This window comes from Nicotiana tabacum, chromosome 4 (genome assembly GCF_000715075.1).
Source record: "Nicotiana tabacum cultivar K326 chromosome 4, ASM71507v2, whole genome shotgun sequence".
Taxonomy (NCBI): Eukaryota; Viridiplantae; Streptophyta; class Magnoliopsida; order Solanales; family Solanaceae; genus Nicotiana; species Nicotiana tabacum.
The window spans coordinates 47716795-47742896 of NC_134083.1; the positions used below are offsets into that span (position 1 = coordinate 47716795).

The 26102-nt window shown below is 37.2% G+C and overlaps 1 long non-coding RNA gene across 1 annotated transcript; it reads left to right on the forward strand.

Annotated features, from left to right (window-relative positions):
* The first annotated feature begins 5398 nt into the window (after positions 1–5398).
* Positions 5399–12528, forward strand: LOC107808468 (uncharacterized). Its single transcript, XR_001653141.2, has 3 exons — positions 5399–5538; positions 11955–12031; positions 12125–12528. It is a non-coding gene; the product is annotated as an uncharacterized LOC107808468 (long non-coding RNA).
* Positions 12529–26102: the final 13574 nt, after the last annotated feature.

The window sequence follows — 26102 nt, forward strand, 5'->3', positions numbered from 1 at the left end:
TACTGGGTAACAGTCATACTACCCTACTGAAAATGCTCAAACTATCTGCGGTAATCCTCTTAGAGTGAAAGGAATGAACCTATGTAGAAATAGCTGTGAAAACTAATCCCAGGTAAGTGCAGGCGAACTAGCTTGTCTCGTCAACATATAATCTCTCCACCATCTCTTGGCGGAACCAGTCATCTGAAACACTATAATGTTGACCCCATTGGTCTCAACTATACCCATGTTGTGCAATATCTTGTGGCAAACAGTCCAAGTAATCTTGTGGGTCCTAAGAAGATGCACCGCTGAAATGAATAAGGAAGAGCTCGGTAAACTTATCCAACCTCAACAAGGCCTCAGAAGACATAGTGGGCCTATCACCGGCCTGTGTCGTAACAACCGGCTGAACCACCCCAAATGGCTGGGCTGTTGGAGTCTGATACATGGGAGTCACCTACTCCGGGGTGTGAGTAGCGGGAGTTTGTGCTTCTCTTCCAGCCCGAGAGACGGCTGGTGCCATCGGGAATGCACCGATCTTGGCCACTCTTCATAAGGCTCACTAAGCGGACTAGAGCGTCCTAAAGAACGGGAGTGGCTATAAATCCCCCCCAAGGATCTGAGCTGGTCCAAAGGGAACGGTCTGAGCTAGGACCTCATCCTCATGATCAATCTGAGGATCCACTGCGGGTGATGTTGTTCGAGCTCTAGGTTGAGCTCTGTCTCTGCCTCGGCCTCTGACCTTGGTAGTAGCTATCATAAGGGGCTCCGGCTCTTGTCCGGCTGTAGATGTTGTGCGTTTTTTCGCCATCTGCGAGAGAATAAGAATAGAATGGTTCAATCATCAATAATAGAATAAAATCACACGATAGAGAAGGAAAGAAGTGAATTTTTTACTAAACTCCGTAGCCTCTGAAAGATAAGTACAGACGTCTCTGCACCAATCTCCCAAACTCTACTAAGCTTGCTCATGACTCATGATACCTAAGCAACATAGTGCTCTCATACCAACTTGTCACGACCCGAAATTCCCAACCTCGGGACCGTGATGGCACCTAACATTTCACTTTCCAGGTAAGCCAATGTTAGATATAGTTATTAACCATTTTTAATAATTCAAATCAAATGAAAACCAATAAGCTAAATAAACTGAAATAAAGTAGATAAATCTGATAAACGACGATCCAAATACAAATCACAGAACTGGTGTCACGAATACACGAGCGTCTAGATTACTACAAATAATAGTCAGAATGAAAGCATAACTGTCTGAATTGAAATAAATAGCTAGGGTACTGTAGATGGGGACTTCAGGGCCGCGAACGTTGTGAAACTGTACCTCAAGTCTCCGTCAAGCATCGGATCCAAGAAATCTACTGACCACTGCTAGGACCAACTCTAAAATCTGCATAAGAAGTGCAGAGTGTAGTATGAGTACAACCGACCTCATGTACTCTATAAATGCTGAGCCTAACCTCGACGAAGTAGTGACGAGGTTAAGGTGGGTCACTTAAAATAACCTGTATGCAGTAATAATAATAATAACAGCGAAGAAAACAAGAAATGACGGAAAAGCAGTTAATTTATGAAAATGAGCTCAATCCTCGCAACCAGAGAATCTAGAATATGAGACCTCAAAATATCATATAAAAAGGCTGAAAACTAACACAATAACATAATGAGTACAACATATACAATCCGTTGCGGCGCGCAACCTGATCCCACCATACATACATAATCCTCCCTTATTCCACCATAATATCATTTATCATTATCAAGAACCCCGATCCCAATATATCATCATAATCAATGTCATAATCCTCCCTTATTTCACTATGTCATAATTTATCAATAACAAGTATTACGTACACAACCATTGCGGTGCGCAACCCGATCCCACCATATCATTATAATCAATGTCAAAACCCTCCCTTATTCCACCATATTACAACCGTTGCAGCATGCAACCCGATCTATAAACATTCTCAATAAACGCAATCAATTCAATAATTCAATTTAGAAACCACGTACTAATCAAAAGAATGCTACATATAATACAAAAGCAACAAAACAAGTCAAGTACGTGACAATTAAGGTGTGCAAGTAAGATAATTAAGCCAAGTAGCAATTAATCACGGAGTCGTGGAAGGAACGAAAAATTCAATACAAAAATAATTGATGGCAAGTAACAAATTACGGCATAGAAAGCAATTAAAGCATGTAACAATTAAGGCATGGAGTGAGATAATTCAAGAAATACGAAAAAGTCATGGAAACAATCATTTTGACGGCGTATATACACTCGTGTTCAAGGGTTCCTATTTCTCTCAAATCAAGGATAGACCCAACACTTACCTCACTCCGCAACCAAATCAAAGTTCAACCACGGCCTTTCCTCTAAAATTCGCCTCCAAACCAATCGAATCTAACCAAAATCGACTTAATATCATCAAACAATGCTTGGAAAATCAATTACAATAGATAAAGCTAAGATCTTTACTCTTTTTCCAAAAGGTCAACAAAAGTCGACCCGGGGCACGCCCGGTCAAAACTCGAGTCCAATGGTAGATTCCGACTACCCCTGACCCCACGAGTTCATATATGTGATTAGTTTTAAAATTCGAGTCCAAATCGACTTTGAAAAGTTGATTTTTTATTTTTCAAAAACTTGACAAGGTTCCACAAACTTTCACTTTGATTCACATAATTTTGATGTTAAAATCTAAGATAAATTGATAAAATAGGATTAGAATCACTCACTCAAATTTTGTAGATGAAATTCCCTTTTCGAAATCGCCTCCTACCGAGGCTAGGGTTCCAAGATATGAAAATGAGGCTAAAACTCTCGTCCCTCAGCTTTTTGTCCAGTCGCAAATGCGACATGGGGTTCGCGTCATCACAAAAGCGAATTCCACACATCTCTGCTGTCATCGCAATTACGATGACCAGTTCACAAATGCGAACATTGGAACTTGGTAAAAGCGATCAAATGATCGCAAATGCAATCTCTGTTGTTCCCAGGCCATCTTCGCAATTGCGAACAAATATTCGCAAATGCGATCATAATAAACTTGGCCATTCATCGCAAATGCGATATCTAATCTTGCATTTGCGAGACCTGCACACCAGATCACACCAGCAACACCAAAACTCTCCCAAACTCTCTGAAACTTACCTGAAACTCACATTGAGCCATCGGGGCTCCAAACCAAACATCAATATAAGTCTAAAAATATCATATGAACTCGCTCATGCGATCAAATACTAAAATAACACCTTAAACTACGAATCAGACATCAAAATGTATGAAATTTTCAAAGGACTCAAGAACATGTAAATTAACAACCGGATGTCCGAATCACGTCAAATCAACTCCGTTTTACACCAAATTTTGCAAACAAGTCATAAATGATGAAATAAACCTATTCCAAATGAACTCAGCAGCAACAAAGTCAACCTACAATCAAACTTGAGAATTCTTTTAACCTTCAAATTACTAGTTTTCAACAGCTCACGTTAAATCAAGTTAGGGACTTTCGAATTCGATTACGGGCGTACGCCCAAGTCCCAAATCACGATACAAACCCACAGGGACCGTCAGAATACTGATTCGGGTTCGTTTACATAAAATATTAACCATAGTCAACTCAAATCATTTTAAGATTAAAATTTATTTTCTTCAATTTTTCACAGAAAAAATTTCCGAAAAAAGATATGAATTATGTACGTAAATCGAGGAAGGCTAAACGGAGCTGTTCGAGGTCTCGGAACACATAAATGAAGGCTAAAACTCAAAGTGACCTATCGGATCATCACATTCTCCACCTCTAAAATTAACGTTCATCCTCGAACGGACAAAGAAAGGTAGTTGGACTAGTGAAGAGGTGTGGATATCTATTACGCATGTTGAACTCGGATTCCCACATGGCTGCTTCAATCGGCCGACCTCTCCACTGTACTCTAACTGAAGGAGAAGGAGAATAAAAATTCAAAGACGTATAAGAGAAGAAGAATAAAAATTCGATAAAAATAAAATAAATAAAAACTAAAAAAGGGATGATAATAATTAAAAAGAAACAAAAAAATTAAATTAATGAAGTATCATTTGAAATATATAAATTTTTTAGTAAAGATATTTTTGTCTTAAAAAATTAATTTTCTGATTCTGCTTCTTCGAAGAATCTAGAATTTGTAGCTTCTTTTTAAAAGCAGAAAAATTGCTTTTGCTGCTGCTCAAAAGCACTATTTCATCTTGGCCAAACACATCAAATTTTTTTAAAAAAATACTTTTGACCTCCTAGAAGCTTGACCAAATATATTCCAAATATTAGTGGTCTAACCTCGTAGGTATAACACCTAATAACCCGACTATTTTTTCCAGATCTTTTATTTTTTATTTTTAAATTAAATTTCTCTTATATTTCCTGTTCATAGTTGATTTGTAGATTTTACTCCAGAATTTTGATAACCTTTTCGTATTTAATTCTTATGATTTTTGTTAATCTATTGGAGAATTAACGGATACTAGTATCCTTTTTCTACAATAACAATAATAATAAATTCAGTAAAATTTTACAAGTGAGATCTGGGAAGGGTGGTGCGTACGCAATCTTATTCCTACCTTGAAAAGGTAAAGAGGTTGTTGTTGATAGACCCTCGAGTCAAATTAAAAAAAAAAGTAATAACAACAAGCAGTAACACCATAAATTCAATAAGAACATCGAAGCAAAATGAAACATCTCATGTCCTTTTTCTACTATATAGAAATGTGAATAATGATTGTATGTTTGATATGTGTTCTTAATGTCATTTAATTAAGGTCTGAGGATAATTTAGTCATTACACCACTTGTGCATCCCATGTTTTGACATCACATGTGTTCATTGCGTCAAACGTAGCAATTCTATTGGTTAACAAAGCAATTTTACTGTTGTTGGAGAAAAAAAGCAATTTGTTTTTGTTCCTTTAATTTGTGGTAGTAATTCTTTTGTCCCTTGTTAACTTCACCCTTTACTCTAGGGTGGGGCATAATACCGGTCGAATCGAAAAAATCAGCCGAACCGTAAATTTTGATTTTTTGGTGTCGGTTTAATCGGTTATTCGGTCGGTGTGCGATTTATAAATTATTAAATTTTGGTATTCGGTGCGGTTAACGGTTTTGGTATTTTGGTTTTCGGTTAAACCGAAAAAGTAAATTTTTGGGTATGAGTACCTAATTCAATAGGACAACACAGACTTACGTTACTCATCTGAAACCCAATACCCATCTGAAACCCAATTTACCCATCTGAAACCCAATATCCATCCGAAGCCCAATCTACCCAATACCCATCTTAAACCCAATTTACCCAATACCAGTACCTAACCCAACATAGACTTATATTACTTTTCTAATTCCCTTCCTTAGAAATTAGAAATTATTTCTAATTAGGGTTCTTGTTCTTGAGACTTGAGAGTCCCGACTTCCTTCCTCCTATGTGCGACTGTGGCGACGCCCGACTGCTGTGAGCCTGTGACGCCTTCGTCCTCCGCTCGTCATTCATCCTTCATCCTCAGGTTAGTGGTTACCTCCTTCTTCTCAGTTCCTTTTCAGTTTTCCCTCGTCGCTCTTCCTGCTGGTTTCTTTCAACTTTCAATTTTCTGCTCTTGTTTATAGTATAATAGTATATATGCGCATTTGCCTCTTATTTTTAGGACTCTTTCGAGTTAATATTTGCCAAAAAGAAGTGACAACTGCCTCTTTTGTTTTTTTGCCTCTGTTTTTGCTGTTGTTCTTTTGTTCTTTTATTCTTTTTGCCTCTGTGCCTACTTAATTTTATGCGAGTTGCGACATGATAGATTTATATTGTATACCAGTTTGCATTTTTAAGTCTGTTTTCATTCGATTTTGTATAGATGGCAGAAGTTGAAAGTAGAGTAAGTGAGGTGGGTTCATCTGAAAGTGAACCTACTTCTTCACCTACAAATTCAGTTGAAACTAGTCAAGGCCCCAAAAAAAGAAAATCCGTACAATGTAGATCAATATCTTGGGATCATTTTTAAAAGTTTAAATATGATAATAGAGGTGATAGAGCAAAGTGTAAACATTGTGGTCGTGATTATAAGGCTGATTCACAATTGTATGGAACAACATCATTGAATACTCATTTAAAAAAGTGTCCAAAAATACCACGGAAATTTGATAATACTCAAACACAAATGTGTTTACAAAAGGATGGGAAAATTAATGGCGGGGTGCTTTGAAAATTTGATCAAGAACTAGTTAGGAGGGCTTTAGTTGAGATGGTAATTACGGAGGATTTACCTTTTAGCTTTGTTGAAAAGAAAGACTTTAAGAAGTTTATGAGCATAGCCCAACCTCTATTTAATGTTCCTTCTCGTAGGACAATTACAAGAGATTGTTTTTAAATTTACAGTGAAGAGAGGCTTAAACTAATGAAAATTTTCAGAGAAGTAAAACCAAAAATTTACTTACCACAGATACATGGACTTCGTTACAAAGAATTAACTATGTGTGTTTGACGGGTCATTTGATAGATAGAGATTTGGTGTTGCATAAAATAATACTATATTTTTGCCCTATCGATAGTCATAAGGGTGACAAAATGGCAAAAGTTATTGGTAATTATTTGCTTGAATGAAAATTGGATAAGGTATTCACTGTTACTATAGATGATGCTTCTTCGAATGATGTCACGATCAAAGAATTGTTTAAACAACTAGATATGCGGAAAACTAATTCGATAAATGGTAAGCATCTTCATGTGAGATGCATGACTCACATACTGTCACGACCCAAAATTCCACCATAGGCGTCGTGATGATACCTAGTCTCTAAGACTAGGTAAGCCGTTTTCAATTGCATTTTGAAGCCATTTTTGCTTTTTAAAACTAAGTAATAAAAACTAACATCGGAATAAATATGAATATATAACCTCCCAAGACTGGTAGTACTGAGTCACGAACTTTAACTGAATACATGGAATGATCACGAGGACCGAATATACAATATTCTTTGATTACAAATTAACAGTACAATGAAATGAAAAGACTCCAAGGGACTGCGACGGCCAACCAGCTCTACCTTGAATCCTTACGATCCCGATTTAACTCTGCTCAAGTCCGATATCTCCAATACCTAGCTCTGCACAAAAATGTACAGAAGTATTGTATGAGTACACCACGGTCGGTACCCAGTAAGTATCAAAACTAACCTCAGTGGAGTAGAAACGAGGTACAATCAAGACACTCACTAGTCTAATAACCTGTGCAATATATATTATACAAAATAATAGAAAACAAATAACAATAAGGGCAGGATAAAACAACCAGTGATATGCACAATAGACAACAAGAGTACCATTAATATCACTCAATAATTAATAAATACAACTACACCCAATTAAATCAAGTCCTTCAAATAACTATCTTTCACATATAATTCTTCCAGATAACTCTCTTTCAAATATAATTTTTCTCAAATAATTATTTTTCAAATATAATTCTTTCAATAAATCTTTTCAAATATAATTTTCTCAAATAAATATCTTTCAAATACAATTCTTTCATATAATTCTTTTTGAATGAAAATCCTTTCAAATAAATATTTTGAATATAATTCTTTCAATTAAAAAGTCATCATGTGACACCTCATTTCATAATCGTAAAAATATGGGTCTCAGCCAATTTTTATATTTCCACGGCACCTCGTGCCCATAGTTTAATCATCATATTTTCCCGGCACCTCGTGCCCTCATTTCAAATCACAACTGCACGGACAATTCGCGTGCCAATTATCATTATCATTTCATCACAGCACCTCGTGCCCACATTTCATATCACAACTGCACGAACAATTCACGTGCTGAATATCCTCATTATTTACTCACGGCACCTCGTGCCCACATTTTATTTTATAATCTTCCTGGTAATAGCCTCAGGCTCTTAATTTCAACATAAATCAGATTGTTATCAATTTACCAACAATAAGACAAATGGCACAAAGTATAAAAATAAACATAAGAAAATCCCAACATCACATAAAAATTATCAACACCACAACCCCACATCATCACATATCGTCCCTGACAATAGCCATTCTTATCGCTTCTATTGCCGCCCTTATCGCTCCTATAGCCACCCTTATCGCTCCGCCCAGACAATATCAATAGCCACCCTTATCGCTCCTATTGCCACCCTTATCGCTCCTATAGCCACCCTTATCGCTCCGCCCAGACAATATTCCAACAAACACAACAACAGTGAAATGCCACTCTTATACCCACATAATATCAACAGTGAAATGCCACCCTTATATCCTCAAAATAACAATAGTGAAATGCCACCCTTATATCCTCAAAATAACAACTCACACAACACAATAATTTATACGAAAAATTATCACGACAACATAACAAAATCAATTCATATCACAATTTGCCCAATGGCCACAACCAAATTCCAAAGATAAAATCAAATCAATAAATTTTACAACAAATAGCCGAAGGTTCCACACAATGTGTATAACACCACAAAAACAATCAACAAAGATAGAAATTATTCAGCATAAATGAAAGCCTTCATTAATCCAAATTTAGATAATTATATTAACGCGTCTTCTTAAACTTGCTTAATTAATTATTTGCAAAGGAAAAATTCAAAATGAAATTAAATTCCCAGAATTATCAAACCAATAAACTCACGGAATTATATAAATATTAAAATAACAATCACATCAAATTGTTATATAAAAACAAGTTCAACCAATAAGGATTTAGGCATGGCAAATAGATGATTAAATAAATGCCAACAATTATCCAATTTACTATACAATATGCCTAAGACTTAAACCCAATATATTTTGCGTACACGACTTTTCACATTTCACAAACGGCACATAAGACTCGATGCCTAAGGGGTAATTCCCCCACTCGAGGTTAGGCAAGACAATTACCTTTTTGAAGTTAGGCCGATATTCCAAAATAACCTTCTTGCTTGAATTGACCTCCGGACAGCTCAAATCTATCCAAATTAATTGTATAACTTCATTAAACTTCATCGAAAATAATTTCGGATAATAATACGTCGACTTAAAATTTTATTCTAAAAAGTCAATAAAAGTCAATGCGGGGCTTGCCTCTTGGAACCCGATATAATTTTCATAAAATCTGAACACCCATTCCGATATGAGTTCAACCATACCAATTTTATCGAATTCCAATAAAAAATCGACCTCCAAATCTTAAATTTAAACCAAGAGGATTTTCTAAATTTTTCAACCCAATTCACTAATTTAGTGATAAAAATCACAATAGATTCATGTAATTTAACCAAAATCAAGTTAGGAATTCTTACCCCAATATTTTTCTTGAAAAACTCTCGAAAGATCGTCTCACCCGATCTTCCTTGGTCCAAAATGGAAGAATGACACGAATTTGGACTTTATTCTGCTGCCCAGGGGTTTGTTCTTCGCGTTCACGAGACTCCCCTCCCGTTCGCGATGAACAAATTCTTCAAAAGTCATCTTCAAACTCTTCTCAGACAGCCTCTAGTATAATGGTCATAACTGTTTGTACAAAACTCCAAATGATAAATGGTTTGACTTTCTGAAAACTAGACTCTATGAGCTATAACTATAATTTGTTGTTCATCTCCTAATTCCTTATAGATTACGAGATATAAGCTTCCAAAATTAGCCCTGTGCAACAGAGATTTCCAAACTCTTCCCGGACAGCCTATAGTGTATCCACTATAACTTTTTGTACACAACTTCAAATTCAAAATAGTTTACCTTTCTGAAAACTAGACAGAAAAGGCTATAATTTTAAATTTTGGATCATCGCCAAATTCCTTATAGATTGCAAGATATGAGCCTCTAAATACAGACAACGAACAGTAAAATTTCCTTCTTCGCAATCGCGAGAACCTCTTCGCGAACGCGAAGAACAAAGTCCCAACAGCAAAATCCTTTTTCGCGAACGCGAGAGGCTCCTCGCGAACACGAAGAACAACACCAGAACCAGCAACCAGCAACATCAAAATACCCAAACTTGGTCCGGAACCACCCCGAATCAAACCCAAGGCCCCCGGGACCCCGTCCAATCGTACCACCAATCCCAATACATAATACGAACCTGCGCGAGGCCTCAAATCACATCAAACAAAATCAAAGTCACGAATCATACCTCAATTCAAGTCTAATAAACTTTAAAATTTCAAATTCTATATCTTGTACCGAAACACATCAAATCAATTTGGAAAGACTTCAAATTTTGCACACAAGTGATAATTGACATAACGAAGCTATTTCAATTTTCAGAATCGGATTCTGGCCCCGATATCAAAAAGTCAACCCCTCGGTCAAACTTTCCAAAAATTCATCTTTCGCCATTTCAAGCCAAATTCCTCTACAGACCTCCAAATAATTTTTCGGACACACTCCTAAGTCCATAATTATCATACGGAGCTATTGACATCATCAAAATTCTATTCCGGAGTCGTCTTCACACAGTTCTGGCTACGGTAAAAATCCTAAGACTTAAGTTTTCGTTTTGGGGACCACGTTTTCCAAATCACTCAGAATCATCCGGTAACTGAATTCAACCATGTACGCAAGTCAATACACATAATAAGAAGCTGCTCAGGGCCTTATGCCGCCAGACGGGGTTTAAATTCTTAAAATGACATGTCGGGTCGTTACACATACTTAATCTAATTGTGCAAAATGGTTTGAAGGAAATTGATATTTCTGTAAAACGTATTAGACAAGCTGTGAAGTATGTGAGATCATCTCCACAAAGGACCTTAAAGTTTAGGGAATGTTGGGCACATCAAGAGGTAGAATGTAGCAAAACATTGTGTTTGGATATTCCTACTAGGTGGAATTCAACCTACTTGATGTTAGAAACGGCGCAAAACTTTGAGAAGGCCTTTGACAAGCTTCATCTTTTTAATGATGGATTTTCTACTCATCTTTGTACGTATATTTGTGAGGATGGGAATGTTGCAGGTCTATTTGTATGTGATGATTGGGTGAATGTGAGAAACGTGATAAAGTTTCTTGAATGATTTCACGAACCCACCGAAAAATTTTCAGGTTCACGTTATGTCACTTCTAATTGTCATTTTAAGGATATATGTGAGCTTGATAGTCATTTGAAAGCTTGTTTAGCTAGTGATGATACTAATTTGAGTAAGATGGCGGGGAATATGAAAGAAAAGTTTAAAAAATATTAGAGTGAACCTGAAAAGATGAATAAAATGATATTCATTACTTTTGTATTAGATCCTCATAACAAATTAGAGTATGTTAGTTTTGCACTTGAGGAAATATTCGGAAACGAACCAGGGAAGAAATTAGCCGCCGAAGTGGATGCTTATTTGAATTCTTTGTTTGGGGAGTATCAAAAAATATATTCCAAAGGATTTTATCTTCAATCGTCTCCATCTAAATCTACTTCATCTGATGACAACATCTGATTCATCTAATGTGAGAACAAAATCTATGAGAATAAAGCAATTATTGAAAAGGCAAAAGGAAGACTTCGAAAGTGTAGGTGCTAAATCTGAGTTGAAAAGATATATTGGTGAAGGACAAGAGCCATTGTCTGATGATTCTGATGACTTTAAAATCTTAGATTGGTGGAAAATTAATGCGCCTCGATTTCCTATTCTATCTAAGCTAGCTCGTGATGTATTAGCCATTTCAATTTCTAGTGTTGCATCGGAATGTGCATTTAGCACCGTGGCCGCATTCTTGATTCATTTAGGAGTTCATTGACTCCTCGATTGGTGCAAAGTCTTGTTTGTGTTCAATATTGGCTTAGAGTGATGGTACTCCTATTAATATTGAAGAAGATTTGGAGTTTCTTGAGCAAATTGAACTTGGTAAGATTTTGCGTTTTATGAGTATTTTAGTGAAAATTAGTTTACTTTGTAAGTTTAAATGACACACTTTATCAAATTATATTTAGATATGGGAAAGAGCGGAAGAGAAACTTGCATTGTTGAAAGAGATACTAGCATTGTTGATGCATAGTTTGAACAAGTGGTAAGTTTAAAAAATTTGCTTGTTTTATGATATCCTTTTGTTATTTTTAATTAAAAATATTTTATTAACTTGTGATCTTTTCTTATTTTGTAGGTTCAACCATTCCTCACGGTCCTAAAGCTAGATCACCTATTTGGGAATATTTTGAGCTAATTGAAGAAAATGAAGAAGCCCGCAAAATAAAGTGCCTTCATTGTGGTCGAGTTTATAATTGTCATCCGAAGTATTATGGCACTTTTGGCTTAGTAAAGCATATTAAGAAGTGTCTCATGTCTCATCCAGTGATTCGTATTTAAGACTTTAAAGTATCCTTTTCTAAACTTACTTTGTGGTTTGCGGGTTGTGACTAGTTTGCCACTGTTTTATTGTTTGGTGATGGTATTTCTAGACTAGTTTTGGACTTTGATAGCGGCGAGTTTCAGCTAAACTGTATTTGCTTATCTTCTTGTTTGAAGTATTTATCAGTTTTGGTTATATGATGAATTTGGTTTCTTTGAGTCGGGAAGTTGCAGAAGAGATCCCTACGAAAAAATATGGCCTGTATCATTCAATATATGAAAGTGCCCGTAAATACTTTGGTTTGATTTGGTTATTAATATTAAAAAATCAAAAATCGATAAACCAAACCGTACTTTTATAATAACCGACCGAATCGTAACCCACCGGTACTTTACTCCCCATTTTTGATTGTTGACTGGTGCTCTTATATGAGAATAATTCCAATATTACGTTTTCTGAATCATACCATTCACAAGCAATTAGAAGATAAATTCAAAATTCAAAACAGACAGTATTAATATTTTTTAGTATTTTATTTTACTGCACCTATTTTTCTTTATAGTAAAAGGACAAAAAGTTCGTTCATATAAAGTCCGTACGCTAATTCCAAGTTGTTAATTCTAACTACCGAATAAGATTAGAAATAAACTTGATTTGTATTTTAAAATTTGAAAAGCTACGAGATACAAACTGTTGCGGCTGAATTAAGATATTGATATTGTACAAATATTTTAATTTTAATTTTGAAAAAAATGGGAGAACTCATGCAATTGTTGGAGGTTACTTTAAATTCAACAAGAGAAATTAGCTTTTAAAAGAGTATGTCATAGTTCTAAAAAAAGATATACTATTACTATAATATTTGGATGGTGGCTATACAATTTTTTTGGAAATCTTTTTCGTTGAGTATTTTTGGTTTGATACACATTCCATTTGATGAGAAGTATTTATTTCTGCAAAGAAAATTAAAAACAAAGTATTTTTAAGAGATGTGTTGAAAAAATGGAAAATGTAAAAAACCCTTTCAATGAGAAAATAGTTTTCCAACTCTCTCATAATTATTTTTAATGTACTTATATTCCTGAAAATATTTAAATATTTATTTTTAGGAAAATGTATAAAAAACCTTTTTGCTTTTTTTAAGTTTGCATATTGACAAAAGAAGCATAGTCATTAAATCTCCAATGTGTTTGTTTAAACAACGGGTGTTCTTCGTGTGAGAATTTCTTTTTCTTCAATTTTATGGTGAATAGTTAGAGCACTTTTAACTTATAGAAATATGTGACGACCCAAAATTCCACCACAGGCGTCGTGATACCACTTAGTCTCTAAGACTAAGTAAGCCGATTATAATTATAATTCAAGCCATTTTTTTTAAAAAAAAATAGAAACTAACAACGGAAATAGTTACAAACAATCTCCCAAAACTGGTAATACTGAGTTACGAACTCTAACTGAATACATGAAATGATCTCAAGGATCGAATACTCAATACTGTTTGATTAATAATTAACAATACAATAAAATGAAAAGACTTCAAGGGACTGCGACGACCAAGCAGCTCTACCTTGAATCCTTGCGATCATACTCTAACTCTGTCCGAGTCCGATAGCTCCAATACCTGGCTCTGCAAAAAAATATTCAGAAGTATAGTATGAGTACACCACGGTCGGTACCCAGTAAGTATCAAGACTAACCTCAGTGGAGTAGTGACGAGGTACAGTCGAGACACTCACTAGTTTAATAACATATGCAATATAGTATACAAAAATAATATGAAACAAATAACAATGATGGTAACAATAATCAACCAGTGGTATACATAACAGGGCAACAAGAATACCATAAATATTGCACAATAAATAATGAATACAAGTACAACCAATTAATCAAGTCCTTCAAATATAAATCTTTCGCCTATATATTTTTTTCAAATAATAATCTTCAGGATATAATACTCTCTAATAAATATATTTCGAATATACTCCCTTCAAATAAATATCTTTCAAATATAACTCTTTCAAATAAATATCTTTCGAATAAAAATCACCATGTGACACCTTATTTCAAAATCATAAAAATACGGGTCTCAGTCCACTTTCATATTTTCACGGCACATTGTGCCAATTTCTCTATCACAACCGCACGGACAACTCATGTGCTAATATCATCATCATTTACTCACGGCACCTCGTACCCCCATTTCATATCACAACTGCACAAACAGTTCACGTGCTAATATCATCATTATTTACTCACGACACCTCGTGCCCACATTTCATTTCATAATCTGTCTGGCAATAACCACAGGCTCCCAATTTCAACATATATCAAACTATTATCAATTTACCAACAACAAGACAAATTGCACAAGATATAAAAATAAACACAAGAAAAATCACAATATCACATGAAAATTACCAACGCAATAACCCCACATCGTCACATAAAAATTACCAACACAATAACTCCACATCATCACGTATCAGCTCTGACAATGGTCACCTTTATCTCTCATATAGCTACCCTTATAACTCCTATAATAGCCTCTCTTATCCCATCGCCCTAACAATGGTCACCCTTATCTCTCATATAGCCACCATTATCACTCATATAATAGCCTCTCTTATCCCTCCGCCCTGACAATATCAATAGTCACCCTTATAGCTCCTTCAACCACCCTTATCGCTCCGTATAATAGCCACCCTTATCGCTCCGTCCAGACAATATCTCAACACACATAACCACGGTGAAATGTCACCCTTGTACCCACATAATATCAACAGTGAAATTTTACTCTTATATACTCATAATAATAACTCAAATCACACAACAATTTATACGGGATATTATCACGACAACACAACACAATCAATTCCTATCACAAATTGTCCAACAACCACAACCAATTCCAATGATATAGTAAAATCAATAAATTTCTCAAAAATAGCATAAGGCTCTACACAATGTATATAAAATCTCAAACACAATCAACAGAGATAGAAAATACTCAGTATAGGGCAAAGCCTTCATTAATCCAAATTCTTGATAATTATATTAACGCCTAAGTTTAAACTTAGTTCATTAATTATTTGCAGATGGAAAAATTCATAATATAATTATTTCCAGAAAATATCAAATCAACAAACTCACGAAATTTACATAAATATTCAAGTAACAATCACATCAAATTGTCATATAAAAAACAAATTCAACAAACAAGGATTGAGGCATGACAAATAGATGATTTAATAAATGCCAATAATTATCCAATTTATTACACAATAATGCCTAAGACTTTAATCCAATAAAATTGCACATATAAGCCCGAGTACGTACTCGTCACCTCGCGTACACGGTTTTTCATATTTCACAAATGGCACATAAGACTCGATGCCTAAGGGGTAATTCCCCCACTCAAGGTTAGGCAAGATACTTATCTCGAAACCGCATAATTTCTTACTCCGCTATGCCCCTGCTTCGTGAATTGATCTCCAAACGTCCCCGAATCTTTTGTGTAGCAAAGTTTTCTCCAGATTTTGATCAAGCAAGAACCTCTTTATACAGAAACAACGTTACTCAGAGATGAACTAGAAACCAAATCTGACAATAGCACCTCGATTGCGTTTCAAATCTGGACCGATACCGCAGACCATAACACTCGAAGAATACCCACCCTAACGGCAACTTCGGTTGGAGTTCAAATCCAGAGATCTAGCCCGAAATTTACCCTTAATATTCAACCCATTTCTGATTTCTAATTCACTGATAATTTTGACAAAGAAAATGATAAAGGACGGTGGTGGGGAGCTTTAAAAATAGAGAAAGGGTGGTGTTGCAGTCAAGGAAAGTTCACTGGAGGAACTTTTGTTAATTTGTGGTCCAAACATTGGTTGAATAGAGGTGATGGAATTAAGTAGTTTCCATGTTAAAAGTATGTGTAAAGAGCTGAAATTTTGGTGAAGTTTTATATACAACAAATAATAATAACAACCCACTATAATTCTACTAGTGAGGTTTTATGTAGACGGAGGAAATTTTGCCTAATGGAGAAGATGAGCAATTTTTTTTTTCCTTTTCCCCTTTCTGTTTCTCCAAACCGTGTGGACCCCAATGCTACTTGATTGTGTATTATCAGTGATTTTTGTGAGTCACGTGAGATGTCGAGGTGAGGTTTCCAGAGTGATGCCTATGGCTGTCCAACGGGATAGGACGGGACGGGACAAAATTAATAGGACGCGACGAGACAAACGGGATAAACGGGATGAAACAGTAGGTCCATCCCGTCCTGCTAACAAACGGGATGGGACGGGACGAGACGGGACGGACGGTAGGCCCATTTCGTCCCGTTAACAAACGGGATGGGACGGAACGAGACGGGACGGGACGGGTTCGCGGGCCTTAAGTACCGTTTTAAAAAAAAATTATTTAAGCATTGAGTTTGGCAACGGATATTCTTTTAGCAATGACTAAGTTTTAAAGTTTGCAACATCTAATTTTTTGATTTATTTAATAAATTTAAAAATTAAACGAAAATTAGGAAACTAAGTAAAGAATTATAAAATATTAAAACAAAAGACTTGTAATAAAATATTCTAGCAATTATAAATATATAATAGAGTTATAATTTACTTAATATAATTTTAATCCATTAAGTGACTAAGTAAGAGTGTAAGACAATTCATAAAACAAACTCAACGCTTAAAGCTTTTTATTTTATTAATAGAACTTTCAAATCTCACATACAAATATAATTCTTTTGAAAAGCACCTAATCTACGCAGCCACCTTCTAGGAAGGGTTCTGTTTGAAATAGGCCTCTTAGTAGCCAATAACAAATTATCATACTAATATTTGTAAGCTCCTATATAACTTTGTTGTAACTTATCTATAATTTCTCTCGGACATTGTTCTGGAATTGACAATGTTGATTGATGTTTCATGAGTTCCATGTCGTCATCGCTCCTAGTGCTAAGTATCTCATTGTATTCTTCTTCTTTCCTAGTGGTTAATTTTTCAAAACCAAGATTTCTTCTTTCTGAATTAATCTAATTTCTGAATAATACGGAAATCTCTAGGCTGTCTTCCGCTAATGAATGTCTATGATCTCCGATTTGAAATCTTGCCGCGCTAAAAATATTCTCCGATGCTACTGATGATGCTTGAATAACAAGGTTATCTCGGTCCATTATTGAAAGTGTTGGAAAAGCCTTGCCACGCTCCCTCCACCATGTCAAAAGTTGTTCGTTGCCTTCTTCGTTTTTAATACTTTCCAATCCTTGATTAAGATAAGAATCAAGTTCATCATCAATAGAGGAATCAAAACCTGTTATATCATCCATATCTTCCCATAGAACTTCTACTCTAGACTTAGAAGTAGAAGGAGCAGTTTCACCACCTGTTGTTTTCATAGATTTATATTTATCAAACATTGATCTAACATAAAAATATATGTTAGCTTGGCATTCTTCGAGAGATAGTTGTTCATTTTATTGAATTGCTAAATTCTCATAAATTTTACGAACAAGTCCCTTTGCACCTCTTAATTTTAAAGATGGGTTAAGTATAGTAGAAGTTAAATAAACTTGGGGAATAGGGAAAAAATACTTTTTAAATTTTGTAATCATTTCATTAATGGCCTGTGCATAAGTTGGATTAGTTTTATACTTACCAAATACAACAGAAATTCCACAAATATACCATAATATTTGTGTAATAGTAGGATAATATATACCAGAAAATTATTTTGTAGCATAATAAATTTTTTCTAAAAATTTAGTAAGCTCTTTGATCTGATCCCAATCAGAATCAACAATTTGATCAGTGGGGATACCATTATGCATATTAAATATCTTTTATATAGGCACCCGATAATCATAAGCAACTTTAAGCATTTCATAAGTAGAATTTCACCTAGTACAAATATCTTTTGGAACTTTTCTGTATGGAAGGTTAGCACTAGCACATTGTTGAGCAAATTCACGAATTCTACTCGCTTTATTAGCCCGAAAAATATAGCCGCAAGCATGTTGTACTTTACTACAAGCATCAGAAAATAAATTAATACCATCTTTTACAACCAAGTTAAAAATATGGCATGCACATCTAACATGAAAAATTACCGGATTAATTGGACAAAATCTAGTTCTTAAGCTAGTTGCTGCAATTGTGTTAGCAGAAGCATTATCTAAGGTGATAGTTAAAACTTTATCAATGAGTCCATAAAAATCAAGTATTTGTAGAACAATAGTTGCAATATATGCTCCAGTGTGTTTTGAATCAACAAATTTATAACCAATAATACGTTTTTGCATGTTCAAGTGATGATCAACCCAATGACATGTAACAGTTAAATAATCACAACCATTAGGACTACGACCTATATCAGATGTGATGGACACTTTACAATCTAAGTGAAAAAATACACAACGAATATACTGAAGATATTCGATTTGAAATTTAAAAACATCATTTCTAACTGTAGTCTTAGGAAAACCTTGAAAAACAGGATTATAAGTTTTTTGTATATAATGCACAAAAGTAGGGTGAGAAGAAAAAGTAAAAGGTAAGCCACAGACAGCCACCATTTTTGCTAAGTTCTCACGATCTCTATCTTTGTTATAGGGGCGTAAAATAGTACCAGAAGCAGGGTCAAGCTGTTGTTGTAAAAAATTAGAACCCCCGCCAGATCCACTAGGAGTGCTAGTACCGGTGCTAGGATCCGGTATTTGTCCGGCTTCTATTTTAGCTTGTATCCATAAAGCCTTGTGGTCCCTACCTAAGTGCCTAGATAAACCCCCCGTCCCATCACTTTTGGTATGCGCAAATTGTTGTTTATATATTTCACATGTAGCACGTTGATTGACTTTATCATGTTTAAAAGATTTCCATACAAGTGATGTTTTGGGACGTTCACCCTTAGGCTTACCCCTTACAGGAGGTACAGGGGGTAAAGCTCCGGACCGAGATTGACTCTGAGTTGGAGCTTGTGTTGCGGGACTAGTGGGTGTTTCATCTAATTCTTCTTCCTCATTTTCTTCATCCTCATTTTTTTCGTCCTCAATAAAAATATCATTGCCAAATTGTCTTTGTAAAGTTTTATGATCTAGTTGTTCTCCGAATTTAATATTATAACATGCGGGGGTTGGAAAAATGAAGTTTTATCAACATGAGTCATTTCATCTATATGTTTTCTAATTATAGGAGAAGGGCTAGGATTAGGACTAGGATTAGGATTACTACTACTTTTACTTTTACTACTTTTTTTACTAGTTTTTTTAAATACGCCAAATACATTTTTAGGTACCATAATTTAAATAAGAAATTAAATTTAAAAAGTTAACACAAAAATTAAAAACACAAATAAAATACGAAAATAGAACACGTAAAGTAAACACAAAAATTAAGCACTAAAATAATGCGCAAAAAATATATATTAAAATTAGGAGGTGAAACGTGTGCACTGTGATTAAATATTAAAACTTGAAGAAATTGCCCAAAATATTGCTCCAAATACTTGAAGAATTTTGAAGCTTGAAAGTTGCTCCAAAAATTTGTCCAAATACTTGAAACTTATCACTTGATTGCGAGAAAATTGAGAGAATAATATAGATAGAATGTAAGAGATTTGAGAGAGAATGATTTATTTTTGTGGGAAGAAATGAAGAAGGATTGGGGGTATTTATAGTAGAAAATAGGGCCAAAGTATAATTTAATAAACTTAGAGATTATATTAAAAGTTTGGGGGTAGGGGGTGTTTTGGTGGGAGTGGGGGCCAAATATGGCCGTTTTTGGCCGTTGGGAACGGCTATTTTTGCAATTATAGCTGTTGCCCAACGGCTATAATTCAAAAAAAAGGGACGCGGTACGGGACGGAACGGGACGGGACGGGATGGGACAGGTGGGACGGGACAGATGGGACGGGACGAAATGGGATGGGATAAACGGGATGAAATGGCCATCCCGTCCCATCCCGTGTCCCATTTAATATGGCCCCATCCCATTTAAAATTAAGTGGGACGGGACGGGACGGGGTCCCGTCCCGTTGGACAGCCTTAGTCCCAAGAAAATTGAATATGGAATCCTATTCTAGAAGAGTGTACGTGAGGAGTGATTCCTTAGAGAAAGTGACAAAATTCATGAGCTTTTTTTTAAAAAATTATCTAAAGAAAACTTTTGAGTGTCAAAATGAACCCAACTAACTAATTGAAAAGAAAATAAGATAGTAAAAGATCAATTAGGCATACTGCCAAATGCAACGAGAGAGGGGTCTGGGAGTTCAAGGGTCCGAGAGTTTATTGCTTTGAGTCCCCCAGAGTTCACGGGGACAGATCAGAGGGAGGACCCGCAGGATTTCATAGATCAGCTTCACAGGATCTTTCGTGTTATGCATGCCACGGAGAAAGAGGCAGTTGAGCTAGCAGCTTTTCGACTCCGAGATATAGCCATCCTTTGGTACGAGGGATGGGAGAGGTCCAGGGGACGTGATGCACCTCCAGATATTTGGGAGAATTTTTCAGATGTCTTCCTTGACCAGTACTTACCACGAGAGATCCGACAGGCTCGAGTCGATCAGTTTCTAGCCCTCAAGCAGGGTAATATGAGTGTTCGAGAGTATAGTCTCCGTTTTGACTCATTGGCCAGATATGCACCATCCATAGTTGCTACTATGCGGGACAGGATTCACAGGTTTATAGCAGGGTTAGCCCCAGAGTTAACCGAGGCATGTGCCACCGCTGCATTGCAGGATAGTATGGATATCTCCCGGATTCAGGCATTCGCCCAGAATATAGAAAGGGGTAGGCGTCGGCAGCAGGGTACAGAGAGGGCTGAGCAAGGGCAACGTAAGAGGATGAGATTTTCCAGGTCTCAGGAGCAATCTCAGGGTAGTTATAGGACCCAGTACTTCGGACGGCCACCTAGGCCTCTGCCACCTTGGTTACAGGGTTACAGGTATGACCGCTATACTCAGTCAGGACCAGGTGAGAGCTCACGGGAATCGGGTTTGTAGCGACAGCGAGGATCTGCGCAGACATGGTCATTTCCTCCACGGTGTGACATCTGTGGTAGAGGACACTTGGGCCAATGCCGAGCAGGTTCTGATGCTTGTTATATATGTGGGCGTCCGGGGCATATGATGCGAGATTGCCCAAATAGAGATTCGGGGGGAATGGCACAACCAGCGAGTTTAGCAACAGGATCATCTATGTCCGTGCATCCTTCAGGGCGCGAGTCTCAGTCTTCGGCTGGTAGAGGTCGGGGCAGAGGTAGAGGTTCCAGTTCAAGTGGTAATCAGAACCGTATCTATGCTTTAGCGGGTCGATAGGACCAGGAGTCTTCACCAGATGTTGTGACAGGTATATTAACCATTTGCTCTCATGATGCTTATGCTTTGATAGACCCAGGATCTACTTTATCGTATATTACCCCATTTGTCGCGAGGAAATTTGGTATAGTGCCTGAAATACTAAGTGATCCTTTTGCGGTATCTACACCGGTCGGAGAATCGATTATTGCTAGACGGGTTTACCGAGGTTGTACGGTGACAATTTGTAGTCGTCAGACCTCAGCTGACCTAGTTGAGCTAGAGATGATGGATTTTGATGCTATCATGGGCATGGACTGGTTGGCAGCTTGCTATGCCACAGTTGATTGCCGAGCAAAGGCAGCCAGATTTCAATTTCCGGGTGAGCCAGTCCTTGAATGGGTAGGTAATACACCAACACCCAGAGGTAGGTTTATTTCCTATCTGAAGGCGAGGAAAATGATCGCAAAAGGGTGCATTTATCATATTGTACGAGTTAGAGATGCAGATGCTGAGATACCTACACTTCAGTCTATTCCCGTAGTCAAAGAGTATGCAGATGTGTTTCCAGATGAGCTTCCAGGTATTCCTCCAGAGCGAGAGATTGATTTTAGCATCGATTTGCTTCCAGGAACTCAACCAATATCCGTCCCTCCGTATAGAATGGCACCTGGCGAATTGAAGGAGTTGAAGGAGCAGTTAAAAGATTTGTTGGAGAAAGGTTACATCAGGACCAGTACCTCACCTTGGGGTGCACCAGTACTATTTGTGCGGAAGAAAGACGGCTCGCTGAGGATGTGTATCGATTATAGGCAGCTGAACAAGGTAACTATTAAGAATAAGTATCCACTTCCAAGGATCGATGACTTGTTTGATCAGTTGCAGGGGGCTAGATGCTTTTCAAAGATAGATTTGAGGTCGGGGTACCACCAGGTCAGAGTTCGGGAAAAAGATATTCCGAAGACAGCCTTCAGGACCCGATATGGCCACTTTGAGTTCCTTGTCATGTCCTTCGGGTTGACTAATGCACCCGCTGTATTTATGGACTTGATGAATAGCCTATTCCGGCCATTTTTAGATCTGTTCGTGATAGTATTTATTGATGATATTCTGGTTTATTCTCGTTCAGAGGATGAGCATGCGGACCACCTGCGAGCGGTACTCCAAACCCTCCGTGATCGTAAGTTGTATGCTAAGTTTTCTAAATGTGAGTTCTGGTTGAAGTCTGTAGCATTCTTGGGGCATATTTCAGATGAAGGGATAAAGGTGGACACTCACAAGATTGAGGCCGTGAAATATTGGCCTAGACCTACCACTCCGACAGAGGTTCGTAGCTTTCTAGGCTTAGCAGGATACTATCGGAGGTTCGTAGAGGGTTTTTCTTCCCTTTCGGCACTATTGACGAAGTTGACACAGAAAGAAACTAAGTTTCAATGGACAGAGGCTTATGAGCGGAGTTTCCAAGAGCTTAAGAACAGGTTGACCTCAGCTCCAGTTCTAACACTTCCAGAGGGTCTAGAGGGTTATGCCGTGTATTGTGATGCATCAGGTGTCGGGTTAGGATGTGTCCTGATGCAACATGGGAAGGTAATTGCGTATGCTTCAAGGTAGTTGAGGAAGCACGAGAGGAATTATCCGACCCACGACCTCGAGTTAGCTGCGGTTGTCCATGCACTTAAGATATGGCGGCATTATTTATATGGTGTTCATGTTGATGTATTTACTGATCATAAAAGCCTACAATATATCTTCAAGCAGAAAGAGTTGAATTTGCGACAGAGGCGATGGCTTGAGTTATTAAAAGATTACGATGTTAACATTCTCTACCATCCAGGGAAAGCTAATGTTGTAGCAGATGCATTAAGTCGCCGATCTATGGATAGCTTAGCACATGTAGATCCCGAGAAAAGACAATTAGCTAGAGAGATTCATCAATTGTCTTCGTTGGGGGTTCGGTTAGTAGATTCTGAGGATGGTGGAGTTGTACTCCAAAACACTACAAAATCATCCCTCATAGCGGAAGTTAAGGAAAGGCAGTACGAGGACCCAGAGTTGGTCGAGCTGAGAGAGCGAGTTCCGCAGCAGAAGAAGCCACTGTTAGAGCTAAAGGGAGATGGGGTTCTCAAATATAGGGGTCGTTTGTGTGTTCCAGATGTAGAAGGGCTACGAGACAGGATTATGTCAGAGGCACATTATTCATGGTATTCCATCCATCCTGGGTCGACGAAGATGTATCATGACATTAAGGATGTGTACTGGTGGAACGATATGAAAAAAAACATTACTGAGTTTGTCGCCCAATGTACTAGTTGCCAGCAAGTGAAGGTAGAGCACCAGAAGCCTGGAGGGCTAATGCAGACTATAGAGATCCCGACATAGAAATGGGAGGCGATAAACATGGACTTTATCACGGGTTTACCTCGTTCTAATCGTAAGTTCGATTCCATATGGGTGATAGTCGATAGGCTCACGAAATCAGCTCACTTCCTACCGGTCAGATGTACATATACAGCAGAAGATTATGCAAAGTTATATATTAAGGAGATAGTGCGGCTACACGGAGTACCAGTTTCTATTATATCTGACCGTGGGGCTCAGTTTACAGCACATTTTTGGAGGTCATTTCAGAGAGGTCTAGGGAGTCAAGTGAATCTCATCACAGCTTTTCATCCACAGACTGATGGACAAGCCGAGCGCACAATTCAGATGCTCGAGGATATGTTACGAGTATGTGTGTTGGATTTTAAAAGAAGTTGGGATGAACATCTACCTCTTATCGAGTTTGCATATAATAACAGTTACCACTCCAGTATTCAGATGGCTCCGTACGAGGCTTTGTATGGGCGTAAGTGCAGATCTCCTATAGGGTGGTTTGATGTTGGGGAATCTAGGTTATATGGGCCAGACCTGGTTCAACAGGCCATAGAGAAAGTAAAGCTTATCCGGGAGCGACTGTTGACAGCCCAGAGTCGTCAGAAGTCATATTCTGACGTGCGGCGACGAGACTTAGAGTTCAGGATTAACGACTGGGTATTCTTAAAGGTATCACCTATGAAGGGCGTGATGAGATTTGGCAAGAAAGGCAAGCTTAGCCCACGGTATATTGGGCCTTATAGGATCATTCGGAGAGTGGGCCAAGTAGCTTATGAGTTAGAGTTGCCCTCAGAATTGGAGTCTGTCCATCCGATTTTTCACGTATCTATGCTACGGAAGTGCATTGGCGATCCTACTCGAGTGGTGCCCACGGATGATGTACAGATTACAGAGGACTTGTCATACGAGGAAATTTCAGTTGCCATCCTAGACCGATAAATCCGCAAGCTACGAAATAAGGAGGTAGCTTCCGTGAAGGTTTTATGGAGGAGCAAGAATGTAGAAGAGATGACGTGGGAATTGGAGGGAGAAATGAAGTCTAAATACCCCCACCTATTTCAAACTGAAGATATGGCTCGAGATGGGATGCTACAACACAGCTCTATTCAGGCTAGCAGGTCATCAGGTAAGCTTTTATTTTTCACTTTCAATATTTATGATTTACGGTCGGTGAGGCAAATTGCTGCTATTTATAAAAATTGGCCATGTGTGGCATGCATAGTATGTTTTCTAGCTGCGTGCAGGTTGGTTTTAACCTAGAGTACGAAGGATACTCTGGCAAAATTTTCCAAAGTCTCTAAGAGTAAACATTCGAGGACGAATGTTCCCAAGGGGGAGTGATGTTACACCCTATATTTTTGTACGTAAAAATGCGTCGTAAGCAAACTAATGTAGGACCAAAAATGAGATAATATTTAAAAGTATATAAAGTAAGTTAATCATGTTACCTATGAGGTTACAAATATTGAAGATCATGAACAACAAGTACAAAGAGGGTTGGACAGTTCAGAAGCTAAAGCAATTGAATAAAACAATGTTTCGTCGAAAGTCGACAAGTTAGAATTGTTATAACATGTACCTTTGGGGTGAGACTAGGGTGATTAACATGATAAGGAGATTATGTTATGATTTATATTAGTCGTATGACATCCGTGTGTTATGTTTTAATATCAAGTGAGTTGTGGAACAAAAGTCGATGAAAGTCATCACAAGTTACACTCATAAGTTTTACTGAAACTTTGGGTCAAATGTAACTGCAATTTTCTCCCAATATACTTAGAGTTATGGGGTTTTCCACTCATCAAATTAAAGATCTATGAGTCTATTTTCCAATGCATTAAACCGTTTGTCAATATGACATCGGAGTAGTGAGATATGGGCATTTTTGCGATACTGCGCAAGCTGCTAGGTGACAAGTAGGTGTGTCACCTACTTGCTTAAATGAAAGCCCAAAAATGGGCCATTTCGGGTCGTCCAAAGAGGCCTTTTAAAGGCCTATTTTCTTCATATATTAGACTTAAAATAGAGCATAATAACCAGACATAAGCTCTGCAAAGAATCCTCCCAAAAATTTCCCACAAACCCTAATTGATTTTCTCTCCCTTTCTAGTTCTAA